Here is a 15,544-nt window from a genome sequence, read left to right as displayed (position 1 = left end):
CCTCGGTCGCCTGTATCTACCTCTTTGAGGTCTGTTCAAGGACCAATTTTTGAAGGCCAGTTTCTGGAGGTTGTACCTGTAGGAAATCTTTCACTGTTTGCATTGATCTTGCCTTTTCCTCCATTTTCTTTAATACCTCCTCAGCTTTAACACCAAACAATACATCTTTTTGAAGAGGTGCATCTAGTAATTTAGCTTTGACATGATCTGGTAAGGTTTGCTCTTTGAGCCAAGCATGTCATGACAGATCCTGTAACAGCAGCTCTACATGAGGCCTCTAAAGCATCAAAACCACATTGCAAGGTATGTTTACCCACTTGCTCTGCACTATGCAACAAATCCTGCAACTCCTTCAAGTCTGGTTGTTCAGGTTGTGATATTTTGCTTTTCAACTGAGATAACAAAAACTGTTGATACTTTAACATATGGAACTGACAGTTTAATGCCCTCATGGTTAAAGTGGCCGAGGTGTATACCTTTTCCCCCCACCTTTCTAAAGCTCTGGAATCTCTCTCTGAAGGTAATGGATTTTTGGCAGTGGAGGCCTTAATTCCCTTGGGACCCTGTGAAATAGTTTCTGGGTCAGCAGCATGGCTTTTGTATAGGAATTGGTGTGAATCAGGAACACGGTAGTACCCGTCAGTCTTAACTGGAGCTGGTGGTAAAGAATCTGGGTTAAGGCTGGCCTCTGAATTCACATCATCTAATATGTCTAAGACAGGAGGGATAGCCAGATGCCTGTGCTGAGGGAGCAAAAGAAAATCCCTGAGCCTTTTCTTGGAATCTGAGTAATCTTGGCCTTCCCAGTGGAAGTGTTCCCTCAAGGTATGCAAGGATTCCCCAAAAGAATAGTCCTCAGGGGGGGAGACAGAGGGAATAGACTCCTCCGCATCAGAATCTTCAAAAGGGGAGTATGAATATTCCTGGTCTTCAGAATGTTCTGAGGTAATGGAGGCCTGGTCCGAGGAAGGGTAGTCTTCCTCCAATCTGGGCCTTTTGTCAGGGGTTGAGAACCCTGATAAGAGTAATCAAATCCTCAGCCATTTTGAGCATCTGTTTTTTAGGCATGGGGCCTTGAGAAGGGCTCTGTGGAGCTTGTCTTTTAGTTTTCATGGCCGTTTTAGATTTTGTGTAAGCCTTAATGGAAAAGAAGAAGGCCTAAAGACACCTTGAGAGGTGGCAGGCCTGTCTAAACTCTGAGTTTCCGCCAAGAGTGGCGTTGGTATCTGTAGTCGGTGTGGGGCCGAGGAGCTTAGCACAGCAGACACCGCTAAAGCGTCATCGGTACTCAGGGGCTGCGTGTAAGCTTGCTGAGAACCGTGCACCTGTAGCGGCTTTAGCGTGGTGTCGGTAAAGTCGCGGACCTTTTACTCAAAACTGGAGTTAGAGTATCCGGCGACATAATGTAATTACATTTTTACCAAAATAGTGTTACTCCGATGCTTAATAGTGCTTGTTGAATCTAGCACAAAAGCGACAGGCGAGAGGCCGACGCCTTGGTCTGGGCCTAAGCAAGGAATGCAGAAGGAATGGAAATCCTTATGCGGTATTTGCTTCCACATGAAATGCAATTATTAACTTTGTCTGACATCGGTCTGAGGCAAGAAAAGTTTCCCCAAAGGGTACTTAGCTTTCAAGAAGACTTCAGTTGAAAAATATTCGTAATCTCAGGAGCTGGCCGACAGCACTGCGAAACTTCTTTCAGCTCGCTGGCAGCGGCAAGAAAGACTGAAGAAAATGGCATCGCTGGACCTAGACTTTGGAATTCAGGATAACCCATCTGTTATGACTGCAGCTGTATGCACGATGAACATCCATATAGCCAAACTGGAGGCTAAGCTCTCTCAACTCAGTACTGGCATAACCAGTCAGGAGGAGAAGGAAACCACACTCACTACAATTCCAGTCTCACATAGACCTACCACGACAGCAAACCAAACACAAACACAAAAACATACTCGGAGGTTCTAAATAAAAATCTGCCTAAGCAGCAGAGACCTCCAAAGCAGACACCCAAGCAACCGCTACCCCAAAACAAAACACGTGCAACACATAGCTCACAAAGCCAGTGTGCCAAACAGTCACAGCCCTTAAGGCTAAACAACACACCTGATACACTTGTAATAGGTGACTATTGTCAGGCACACTGACGTCCCGCTCACAAGGCTGAACAAGGAGAAGGTCACAGTGAGCGGCCTGTCAGGCGCTAGGATCCACCACATAACACAAGCACTCAGGTCACTCCAAGGCAAGTACAAATATGACTCAGTCATTGCCCATGCTGGTGTGAATGACCTGAGACGTACCTCCCTGGACTACATGAAGAGAGACATAAAGGAGCTCTCTGAGCATGTAGCCCAGGCCGGTAAGACCCTGACCTTGAGTAGCATCTTACCCTCACCAAGAATGATGCCACAATATGAAGACAAGATAATCAATTTCAACAATTGGCTTAAGTATTGGTGACATTGAAAGGGGATCCAATGCCTGTCAGCCTGGGATTACATGCTCGACAAGCCACAATGCTTCACTAGGGACGGCTTGCACCTGTCACCCCTGGGCTTTCGGATATGGCAAAGGCTCTTGCTACCCCATCGTGCCTTTTTTAGGCAAGGCTCAAAAGACAAACCCATCTCCATAGGTATCACAAGGGATAAGAAACTAAGAGTAATGCTACTCAACGCCAGAAGTCTAAACCTCAAGATGCACGCACTCGAAACTCTCCTTAGCATGCAGAACATAGATATCTGTGCAGTAACAGAAACCTGGTTCAAGGCTCCGAGAGCACCCCAGCACTACCAGGTTATACCTCATACCATGCTTTTGGCCCCAAAACCTGGACCAAACCACAAAAGGAGGGGAGTATCAATATTCAAAGATACCCACACCTCCAGGTTGGTGGCACAGCACGAAGCATCAGAGACTATCCATGTGCAACTAACAGTGGGTAAAACTGCCTTCCAGTTTATAGCCTGCTACAGACCACCCTCCCAAACCCAGAAACCCCACTCAGCCTTCCTGAGAACACTGGAAAATATAAAGGTCTCTCCAAACACCATTATATAGGGCGACTTCAACTACCCAAACATAGACTGGGAGCATTACTCTAGCTCCAACACCCTAGACCAAAGGTTCCTAGAATTTATAAACTCGAATGCTATGGAACAACTTGTTAGCACTCCCACAAGAGGGGAAAAAATACTGGACCTGATCATCACTAACATGGGGACTCTATGCTCCAGACCAGAAGTGTATCCCTCACTGGTAAGATCAGACCATAAACTAATCTCACTGGATATTCACATCCCGACTCCACCCCCTGTCCAGAAAACCACAGTGAAAAACTTCTCTAAAGCAAATTTCAAACTCCTCAAAACCGAGGTGGAATCCTTCAAAGCCCCAGGGCCTGTGGAAACTACGGTCCAGACCGCAGAATCCTTTATAAACGCATTCTATGAACACCTTCAGGAATGCATGGATCATGCAATCCCAAATAAAACCAAGACCCAATCCTCTAAAGGCAGACGTCCTGTCTGGTGGACCCCAGCCATAAACAAACTATACAACAGAAGGAGGAAGCTACTACATGATAAAGCAAAATCCCAAAAAGGGAAGGCATCTCTGATCAGTATTAGCAAAAAACTACGGGCATTCATAAAATCGTCTAAGGCCAGCTTCGAGAGAAAAATTGCACAGGACACTAAGGATAATCACACGGCTTTCTTTAGTTATGCTAGGAACCTGGGTGGGAATTCCCAGATATGCTCAGAATTAGTCCAAAATGATAAAAAATACACCGAACCCACAGACATTGCCAACATCCTAGTTGACAGGTTCAGCACAAACTTCTCCCCCCCTCCCCACCAAAAGGGCAAATATCTATCCCAGCAGAGTGCTGCCCCTGACATCTCAGATGCTCAGGTAAGAGCCGCCCTCTCCAAAGCAAAAAACCCAGCATCAATGGGACCAGACAGTGTCCCGGGCTGCGTCCTACATGAACTCAAAGAAGAGCTAAACCCAAACATAAAACTACTGTTCAATCTCAACCTTACTGCAGGATATGTACCCAAAGAGTGGCGTACAGCAACAGTGGTCCCTCTCCACAAAGGTGGTGCCTCAACGGATCCTGGAAACTATCGCCCCATAAGCCTGACTAGCTTGGTCTGCAAAGCTATGGAAAGGATCATCATGGACCTCATAAAATAAAGATATTGGGGACCTACAGACTACACTGGATCCTACCCAGTTCAGCTTTGTTAAGGGCAGATCCTGCCTCTTAATCCTGGTCGATTTCTTTGAAACAGTCACTAAGGCCATTGACGAGGGGAAGGTGGTCCACACAGCCTACCTGGACCTCATAAAAGCCTTCGATACAATACCCCACTCGGGCATTATAGATAAGCTCACCAGCTTAAATATAAACCCCTATGTCACTAGATGGGTTGCAAACTGGCTCAAGGACAGAACCCACATGGTTAGAATTGCTGGAGCCATGTCAGACTCCAAACCAGTTACAAGTGGCATCCCACAAGGCTCAGTCCTGGGACCTCTCTTGTTCGGTATATATTTCTCGGAGGTACAGGCCAACATGGAAGGACTGTGGCTGACCAAGTTCGCAGATGACTGCAAACTGGGTGCCATAACCGACTCTCCAGCCAACACAAGCATCCTCCAAAAGGGCCTCATAGAAACAGACAACTGGTGCCAGAGCCATGGTCTCAAGCTAAATGCCAAAAAGTGTATAGTCATCCCTTTGGCAAAACAAAGTGCCACAAATTACCACATAGGTGGTAATCCATTAAGTACAGAAGAAGTAATTAGGGACCTGGGGACCCAAGTTGATAGCAATCGCTCATTTGACAACCACGTGGCCAAAGTGGTTAGAAAAACATTTTATATAGCCCACCTAATCATGAAGGGATTCACATCTAGATCAGGGAGGTCATCTTGCCTCTTTACTCATCCCTCATCAGGCCCATAATTGAGTACAATGCCCTTTTGGGATGTACCTTACCAGACACCTGCAGCAACTGGAAAGACCCCAAAAGTACCTCACCAAGAGGATCAAAGGGCTCAAACAGATGCCATATGCTGCCCGGTTAAAGAAACTCCAGCACTACTCAGTGGCATACCACCTGCTCAGGCAATCTGTGCTTGACATATAAAGCCATGTCCAACCCGAATTAATGGACATGCTGCACCTCAGAAAATCAAATCCCATCGAGCTACGCTCAAGAGACTTGAACCTCAGCACTGAAATAAATAGGACATGCTGGAGGGACAGATTCATAACCCAGAGGCTCCCTTCACTCTGGAATAAAATCCCAGTCCAGGTTAGGCAGAGTCCCTCACTGACTCTCTTCAAGAGGAATCTTGATGAGTGGATGGGAGATCATAGGTTTACCCAGGGTATCACTTCTGTGTCACTGTTAGACAGAGGCACAGTATACTAACCTCGGAAAAGGGCATAGCAAAATTAATTTAAAATGGGTGCCGAAAGCCAAACACACTCTGGCTAGGCTTACAAATGCCCTAGGGCAGATAGCTTAGTATGAACCTATGAAACTATGGTATTCTGCCCATACAGCTAAGGTTACTGCAGCAGTAATCAATATGAAGAACATAGCATAGTTGTGCAAGTTGAGCTTACCATAACATTAGATGTTCAAATGATCAGTGCTGCAGGTAGCTGCTCTCTCCCTCCATCCTCCTCTTTTTTATGCATTTCTTATGCCAGGGTGTGGACATTATTTCTTGTTATTCATAGCCTTGTAATTTCAGGGCTCAGCCTCCCTCTCCCTGCTGCTAAGAAAGCTCTGAAGGGCTTCATGCCCAAACTTGTCTTTTTGTCAGCTCAGCTTGAGCTGCTTGACAGTATGGGTGTGTGAAAGGTGCCGTGAAGCTTTGGAACCTGGTCAGCTATGTGACTATATCTCAAATCGAACATTTGTGTACTCACAGACTACATAATGCATACACATATGGGTCAGTACCGAACTGTTCATGCAAATTACCTTGCGATTCAGTACATCACAAAAATAACACCACAAAATAATTCATCCCACAGGAAACAAATACTGCACAACTGTTTTTACAGGAAGGCAAAAAACTCCCACACCCCACGTCTTTATGCATAAATACTCAGAATTCACACAACAGTGGAGATAAATGCAACCTTTCTGATATGCAGTTATCCAACCTTGATTGAAAAGTAGACATCAATGCATCTTACACAGTGATAATAAACCTATAGCTCCATGCACACTAACACACACACACGCACACATACACTTCAAAGAATGGTAATCAAAAGAGCAGCTCAAACAGATCATCATTGCCACTCTCTGACAAAGGCAAATATATATTTCTGTCCAGTTAACTACTTATCTGCACTCGCATTAAACCTGAACCACTGAAAATCTACATGTAGCACCTGGAAATTAAAAACATCAAACAGAACTCACATGTATAATTATAGCTTTTCCTCCTCTGTACTTCTAGGGCTGTCTCAATTAGAAGTCCTCAAAGGTGGAACTCCAGAGTGTACTTCCATGCTCTGCTTTCCCTCGAAAATCCTATAAGGGTTTTCTCACCTTAGAGACCAGAACTGTCTTGGTGCTGCTCTGACAAGACAACTCAACACTTACCTTTGGTAAGTCCTTAGGTGTGATTCTTTCTTAGCATCTTACATTATTAAAGTTATTTAACCTTAACGACTACTTACAGCTGCACTCACAATATTAATACGCAGTAGTGTGTAGCTGTTTGTAGCAACTTAAATCTGTATTACCCAACGTTCACTTACATTAATGCACATTCAAGAAAACTTACTAGGGGGCGTGGCCAAGGATGAACACAGGATAGCAGCAGATTTCTTCAGCTCCACCAATTTCATTACATTGACAGGAATTAATTCCTTAAAAAATTAATTCTTGAAGTAATTTTCTTTCTAAATATGTTTGTTTTATATAGTTCTTGAACTATATCTAAAAAAGAAAGGAAATCTTAATAATATTCCTGTCAGAAATTACTTTGGAAATTTTCCTGTCAGTTTATCAGTCTGAAATGAGTTCCAGTAAGACAAATTCTCAAGACTCCAGCATCAAGAAAGAACTTCAGTCTCTGATAATTATAGTCCAGCAACTTACTGCTAAGATGGATAAAATGGATACTAAAATAGACACTTTCATAGAAAAAACTACAAAACAAATAGACTTGTTACATATGGACCTGCAACAACAGAAGATCCAGATGACAGGCATAGAAGAAGCTGTGAATGACATGGAAAATAAAATACAAGAACAGGAAATCAACATTGAGTTTCTGCTGAAACAAAATACACATTTACAAACAAAGCTGGATGACCTGGAAAACAGATCTAGGCTCAATAACATTAGGATTTTTGGACTGCCAGAAAATATTGAAGGTAACAGTATTACTTTTTAACAACATGGCTCCCTAAAACTTTAGATTTACCAGAAGCATTCTCTTTTGGTATCGAAGAGCACATAGATCTATAGCTAATACTAACTCTAACAAAACTATCCTAGATCAGTTATAGTTAGATTTCTATCATCTTTTGATAAAGAGATGGTTCTTAAATCTGCTTGGGCTAAAGCTCCTGTTAAGTTTAATGAGACAACTGTGCTTGACAATGACTATTCTTCCATGGTAATTGCTAAAAAAAGTTTTTCTGCCACTAATAAGGGAGCTTAAAAAGCACAGTTCAAAACTTACCTTCTGTTTCCTGCCAAGCTTAAAATCTTCCTTCCTGATGGTCCTAAGGTCTTCGATGATTTAGACCCTGCTTTACTGTTTGTCAAAGAAAAGGATTTTGTCTAAAATAGAAGAAATGGAATGGCCTAGTTCTCCATTAAAGAGATTGGCAACTGAAGCTTCCTGGAAGACTTCAGAGAAGAAGAAGAGACTAAAAACAAATGATTTGTTATATGTTTTTTTTCTCTCATCATTTTAGTTCATTATTAATCTTTTGAATATAGTTCCTGCATTTGCAGAAAGCCACAAATATTTTGGAAAAGATTTAATCAAAGTTATTCTCTATGTGCAAAGAAATGTTTTGTTTCATAACCAGTCAAAATGCCTGAGGATTTAATGGCAGGCTGTGACTGATTTGTTTTCTTTCTGAAAAAGTAAGGTTAGTAATTTGATACATTTTTATCTTTACCTTTTTTTCCTTCTTCTTTTATTATTTTCTTTGTTTAAACAATGACATTCTATTTAGATTATGTAGTGGGTAAAGGGTGGGGAGGGCAGGAGAGAACAGTAATGAAAATATCATTAATAGAATAATAACATATTTATTTCTTGTAAAAGTTTATAAGTTCTTCAAATGCTATTTCTAATTATACTTTCTTGATTATACTGCTTATGCTTGTTTGTAAATAATCTGTCATGCTTTAACTAACAATAATCAGAACTAAATAAGAGTAAATAATATGTTTTATTTTTAACTCTATTAATATAAACAGTAAGTAACATTCCATTGTATATACTTCTTACAGCTTTCTCTTACATTTTTTTTCTGCCTCACTCCCTTTTATTTTCTACTCTTTTCTTTTCTTTATTAATATATAGAATGCTTTAGACTGTGTGGGCACAGTGAATAATAGGATTTGTATGAAAATTGAGTTGGGAGAAGAATGCTGAGTTTTACTGCTTGTTGGTAATTTTGAGTTTAATTTCACTTGCATAGAGGCTGTGATGATCTGTGGAATACATTGTGGAGGTTCTGTCATGTTTAGATGCATTTACACTGCTAAATGAATGTTTGTCACTAGTTTTAATAAGTTTAAATGTTAAGAGAGACAATCTGGGATGTGGGCTGTCTTATGCACAATGTCCTTGAGTTACCTCAGAATCTTCAAAACACAGAATTCTCACAGAGAAACTGAAAGCAGTTAGTATAAACATTGACAAGGTTATCACACTGACACACCACAGATTCAGGAAAAATACTCTGTTCATAAAATATGTCAGTTATAATGAGTTTAAATGATGTAGTTTCTTGTAGTAAGTAAATGTCTTATTTTAGAAGGCATGAAACATTTATTTAAATGTTTTTGAAAATCTACTTAACAGCAGCATAATAATCTGTGTTAAAAATTTGTGTTCCAAACATATACTTTACTATAACTCATTTAATTCATCTGATTGACAAACACAAATAATCTTATAACTCTATTCTGGAAGAAATGTCATGTGATATATCTTAAAGCAGTAGGTTAGCATGATTGTAAAATCTGGTTACCAATATGTGTTTATTATTTTGTATAAAGCAGACAGATTTATTCTAGGGACAGCAAGTAGGATAGTGTTCTACTAACACACAACTCAGTGAGATCAGATATATATATATATATATATATATATATATATATATATATATATATATATATATATATATATGTGTGTGTGTGTGTGTATGTATGTGTGTGTGTGTGTGAGTGTGATGGCTTTTTTCTGAGAATCTGCATAACTATCCAATATGATTTATAATAATTTCTATGAATACAATATTTTACTCTATTGACAAAATGAATGTTTGCCACAAGTTTTAATAAGTTTCCCAAAATGTTAAGGAGACAATCTGGGATGTGGGCTGTCTCATGCATAGTCTCCATGAGTTTCCTCAGAAGCTTCACTCACAGAATTTTCACAGAGAAACTGAAAGCAGTTAGTATAAACATTGACAAGGTTATCACACTGACACACCACAGATTCAGGAAAATACTCTATTCATAAAATATGTCAGTTATGATGAGTTTGGATGATGTAGTTTCTTGTAGCAAGTAAATATCTTATTTTAGAAGGCATAGAAAATGAAACATTTATTTAAATGTTTTTGAAAATCTACTTAACAGTAGCATAATAATCTGTGTTAAAAACTTGTGTCCCAAACATATACTTTACTATAACTCATTTAATTCATCTGATTGGCAAGCATAAATAATCTTATAACTCTATTCTGGAAGAAATGTCATGTGATATATTTTAAAGCAGTAGGTTTGCATGATTGTAAAATCTGGTTACTAATATGTGTTTGCTGTGCATTATTTTGTATAAAGCAGACAGATTTATTCTAGGGACAGCAAGTAGGATAGTGCTCTACTAACACACAACTCAGTGAGATCAGATATATATATATATATATATATGTGTGTGTGTGTGTGTGTGTGTGTGTGTGTGTGTGTGTGTGTGTGTGTGTGTGTCTGTGTTTGTGTGTGTGATGGCTTTTTTTTTTTTTTTAGGTAACGCAGGTGTTTCTGAGAATCTGCATAATAATTTTATGAATACAATATTTTACTCTATTGACAATAATGAGTTTAAGTAAATGCTCATATACAAACAATTCAAGATTTTTTTGGAAGCTGTTGATAGAATTCACATAAAATAGATGCATCTTAATGCATGTAATGTCTGAATCATATTAGCCAAAGTTTTTGATTTAAATGAATGTTAGAACATAATTTTCTCTCCTCTTGATTTCTAACATTAAGATTATTTGAATGCTATTAGAATACAAGTGATATATATTACATAGATCTATATAATAGTATGAACAGTTTTTTTAAAAAGTTTATTTTAGTTTATATGATGCTGTTTTACCAAATGTGTAGTTTTGTCTTGATAGATAATTGAATTGAAAACTGTTAACCTCAGTTAAATATAACTAGTATTAAATTGATAAGGTGGTAGCTGAGGTACTGCTGCTTAGGTAGGGGGTTAACTTGAGTAGTAAATACTGCTCTAAGTTGGAGTTTTCAACTCCAGGTGGGATGCAAGGTTTAATCCTTACATTATTTTCACTTGTTCATTGTTATATGTATATAGTTTTGACATCCACAATATATTTTGTACACTCATTGTCACTACAAACAAAATTGAATCCTATACAAAATCCCATAAGAGATTTAATAAATACAGCTATATTTAAAGGTACACCTAAAAGAGGAGATGTAACATTATTTATCTTGTTATTTGTTATTTCGATCATAAGATTCTTGAGTTTTAAAAATGCCAAATGACATCTTTAAAAGGAATTTCTTTAAACATTAATGGATTGAATAATCCCCTAATAAGATACATTAATCTACACAAGGCCAATCTAGTCTTCCTGCAAGAAACCCATCTCTTGAAAAAGATATTGATAAACTAGCCACTAATAAGTATGCAGTATTGGTTAGTTCAGAGCACACTCAGAAAAAAGAGGAGTGGCTATTTTATGGAATAAAAGTATGCCCATTCCTAAAACCATTAAGTCTTATCAGGATGACAAAGGAATGTTTTGTATGGTTACAATACAAATTAATGGGAAGACTTACACTTTAATTAATGTATACTGGATACCTGGAATTGGTATTAATACAGTGAAACATCATATTGATAAGATCATATCATTCTCTATAGTCTATATTATTTTAGCTGGTGATTTTAATTGTATACTACATGAAAGTGATACTACCACTATAAAGAAAAGAAGAATTACATCTAATGCAAAACATTTAAATGATTTTGCTAATTCTTATCATTTGAATGATATTAATAATCAGATAGAGTCAAAATCATTACCATACACCTTTTTTCTAACAGATACAAAACTTATTCAAAAATAGATAGGGTCTTTATTTCTAACCAGATGGTAACAGATTTAATTAATTCCAAAATCATTTCATGTCCTATATCTGATCATAACTCAATTGTTTTTGAATTCATGATAAAAATACTCATAATGTTCAGATCAAAAGGATACCAGCATACTTAACTCAGCTAAAAGACTATAAAGAATATATACTTTCAGAAGTACAACATTTTCTAGACATAAATAATACTCCTGAAGTCTCCATTGTCTATGTTTGGGATGCCTTAAAATCATATCTATATGGACAAAGTATCAGATGGTATAATAACAAAAGGAAATCTTGGGATAAGGAATTGTTAGATATTCCAAGTAAACTAGACTCTTATAAACATAATAATAAAGAAAATATTATGGACAAGAAAGTTATTGAAGAAATAAACAAACTAAATGAGAAATACAAAGAAATTTTAACTCATAAAGTTAAAATAACTTTAGAGAAACACAAGTTTTGTCTTATTCAATAAGCCCCAAATACTTACATAGACTTAAAAATAAAACAAAAGATTGAATAAACAAAACCATATCAAAGAAATCTTTTCTCTAAGGAAAAGAAGAATGTTTCTAGTATACCAGAAATACTGGATGAATTTAGAAATCACTTTCACAAGATTAACCATAACAACATTAACATGGAACCTAAAGATAAAATAAAGGAGTTTATAACCACAAACATGAATAAAAAGCTTAATAAACAACAGATTAAACTATTGGACAAGAGTATTTCATATACAGAAGTTATTACACAAATAAATAAGCTTAAATCAAACAAAGCACCGGGTAATGATGGTATTATACCAGAGATATATAAAATCCTTTCTAAAACTACATATTCATTAATACATAAGGTTTTTATTCTGGCCCAAACTGAGTTAATAACCCCCCCATCTTGGCAATATACATTTATTTCACCAATTTTAAAACCAAATAAAGATCCAACTAGATGTTCTTCATATCGACCCATCTCATTACTTAATGTTGATTATAAAATGTTTATGAGTATTTTTGCTGATAGATTGAAGACAATTATCCCCGGCATTGTAGACATAGATCAGACGGGCTTCATTGTAAATAGAAATACTTTTGATAATATAAGAAGAACTTTAACATTAATTGATTTTGCAACTCGGAAGAAGACAGATTTAACACTTATTAGTCTTGATATAGGTTCAGCATTTGATTCAGTAAGTTGGGACTATCTGTTTACCTTGCTGAAGTGCACAAATTTCTCTGATGCATTTGTAAATTTAATTGAGCATTTATACAAAGGAACTGGCTTATATTAAGGTAGGAACATATGTTTCACAAAAAATACCCATTCTTAAAGGTACAAAGCAATGATGTCCACTTTCTCCACTATTATTCACTTTAGTAATGGAGCCTTGGGCTAATTTGATTAGAAACAGTACTGACATAGAGGGTTTTGAAATAGAAGAAAATACATCATCAAAATTCAACTTTTGCAGATGATGTTCTAATTACATCAGCAGGATCTAATTCTTCTATGCAGTCTTTATTTGATAAAATGATGAATTTTAAAAGTATTTCTGGTTTAATATTCAATGAAGAAAAACTAAAATACTACCTATATATACACGAAAAAATACTCTCATTAGTGATTTTACTAAATATGTACCCAACTCAGGTCAGATAACTTATTTAGGTATAATACTATCTAAAGATATTAAATCTATTATATATAATAACTATAATACCTGTTTTCTTAATATACAAAATCTTTTTAATACCTGGAATAATATGTTTTTTACTATGGAGGAGAGACTTACAATTATTAAATTGATGATATTCCCCAAGATTTTATACTTAATACAATCAATAATATTTTCACCTACAAAATAACTATCAAGAAACTGAATACACTAATGTTAAATTTCTTATGGGCACCTAATAGACCTAGGATTGCATTAAAGAAACATACTAATAGCTGGTCTCAAGGGGTATTTCTTTTCCAGACTTTAATTTATATATTATCTCTTCTATTATAAAAGTTATTACTTTATTAATAGATCGGTCATATGTCGCAAAATGGAAAGATTATTGGGAGCTAATTAGTATGCACTTCATGAAAATCTCCTTAACACATAAAAATATGATTATAAATAACTCCATGTTGTGGTTGCTAAAGGAATTTTGTACTTCACCTATTACACCTAAACATATGGTCTGTTACCCATTAAATATTATTATTAGTTATCGTAACTTTATATTCATGCACCCTAAGTATAGGGAATGGAATTTTATTGTATTCCTATAATTTATACTCAGGGTATGCTTATGTCATCTACTTCTGAAGGAGCTCATTTAGCTATAGATAATAATCTAAAGTACTGGTATCAGCTGATATCTGATAATAAAGTTAAAAATCTAGATTTCTTAAAACAAGAATTTGATCTAAGAGAAACTTGCTGGTTAGAGGTTCAGATCTTTAGACAACATCTCATTGATAGAATAGATCTAATGTCTATAACAGTTAAAGAATCTATTCCAAAACTGATTGATTACTTGATAATAAATTTACAGCATAAAGTTTCTGATAAAGGTAAACTTTCATATATACATAAAATTATCAGACAAGAAACTTTTACAATGTAGATTCATACTGGAATTATTTCACCTCTATTAATGGGGACCCACCAACTCAACAAGATAAACAATATATATTGAATCTGCTTATAGAACTACATCTTCCATTGTCTGGAGACTTTATACATGGAAATTTTTACATAGATCTTTTATACACCTTTGATGATGAATAAAATGAATAATAAAGATAATCTATGTAAGAGATGTAATGTAGAAATTAATGCTGACTGGGCTCATATGTTTTATGACTGTATGAAGTTGAAAGAATACTGGAAGTCAATTAATGAATTTTGCAGGCTCTTTTACAGATAATTTCATTATTTCTAAGTCTCTTATATTATTCAACACACCTGTACCTCAATGTGTTAAAAGATTAAGCTTCCCTTGTTATGGTCTATCCTAGCAGTGGCTAGGAAAATAATAACTAGAAATTGGATTTCAGATACACCTCCTTCGTTCAATGAATTTAAAAATGTTATGAATATAATGTGTCATATGGAAATAAGCACAATTAGAATGAGAACAACTAGAAAAACATCACATTTTATTGTATGGGATAACTTACAAAATTTGTTAAAAAAATTCTAATTTCAATAGCACAGTATTTTAGTTTAATTAATTGATCTGATTGTAGTGGATGTCTTTGTAAATACTTTAGTTGTTTTGTTGAATATTATAATAATACCTATTTTTAATTATTTGTATAAAATTGTTATGATATTTCTCTTATATGTTAAAACAATAAACTTGTTTTAAAAAAAAAAAAAAGAAAACTTACTAGGATAGCAAAACCATGAACTATTAGCAAACTGTGCAACATACACTGTGTTACAAATGCCTACATTTTAAATACTGCATTTTTTGTTTGCATTTTATATGATTTTCATTTCATTTCTTTGTTACAAGGCTATAAATGAAAATAGCAGTTCAGTTCACCTAGAAGTACGTATTCCCACTCATGTAAACACTAAATTTGTCTATCTATTACACACATATCGACAGTTATAAAAACACTGACAGGCGCACACACACACAGTATTAGTACAATATGAATCTCAAATACTTACACATTTTTATGGGGGGGGGGATTACTATTTCCTTTTGCTTCTCAGAACAGGAACATAAATGCCTGCCTTCACAATTATGTTCATCTGGGGTCATCTCAAAACGCAAAAAGAAAGGCCATCTAGACAAATTCACCTAAAAATATTTTTCTTGTGACTTTAGAAAACAGCTGTCCACTAAAAGAACAGAATCAAAAGGAGAAACCAAGTAGCAAGGTCA

At 36.3% G+C, this 15,544-nt stretch overlaps 1 protein-coding gene across 1 annotated transcript in view; it reads right to left on the bottom strand.

Moving 5' to 3' along the window:
* Positions 1–15,544, bottom strand: part of DCTN2 (dynactin subunit 2) — a 767,074-nt gene that overhangs the window by 409,825 nt on the left and 341,705 nt on the right. The window lies entirely within an intron of this gene.

Source organism: Protopterus annectens, chromosome 9.part0 (genome assembly GCF_019279795.1).
Source record: "Protopterus annectens isolate FY-2018-M chromosome 9.part0, PAN1.0, whole genome shotgun sequence".
Classification (NCBI taxonomy): Eukaryota; Metazoa; Chordata; order Ceratodontiformes; family Protopteridae; genus Protopterus; species Protopterus annectens.
The sequence above is the reverse complement of the archived record's forward strand: the minus strand, read 5'-3'. Positions and strand labels throughout refer to the sequence as shown.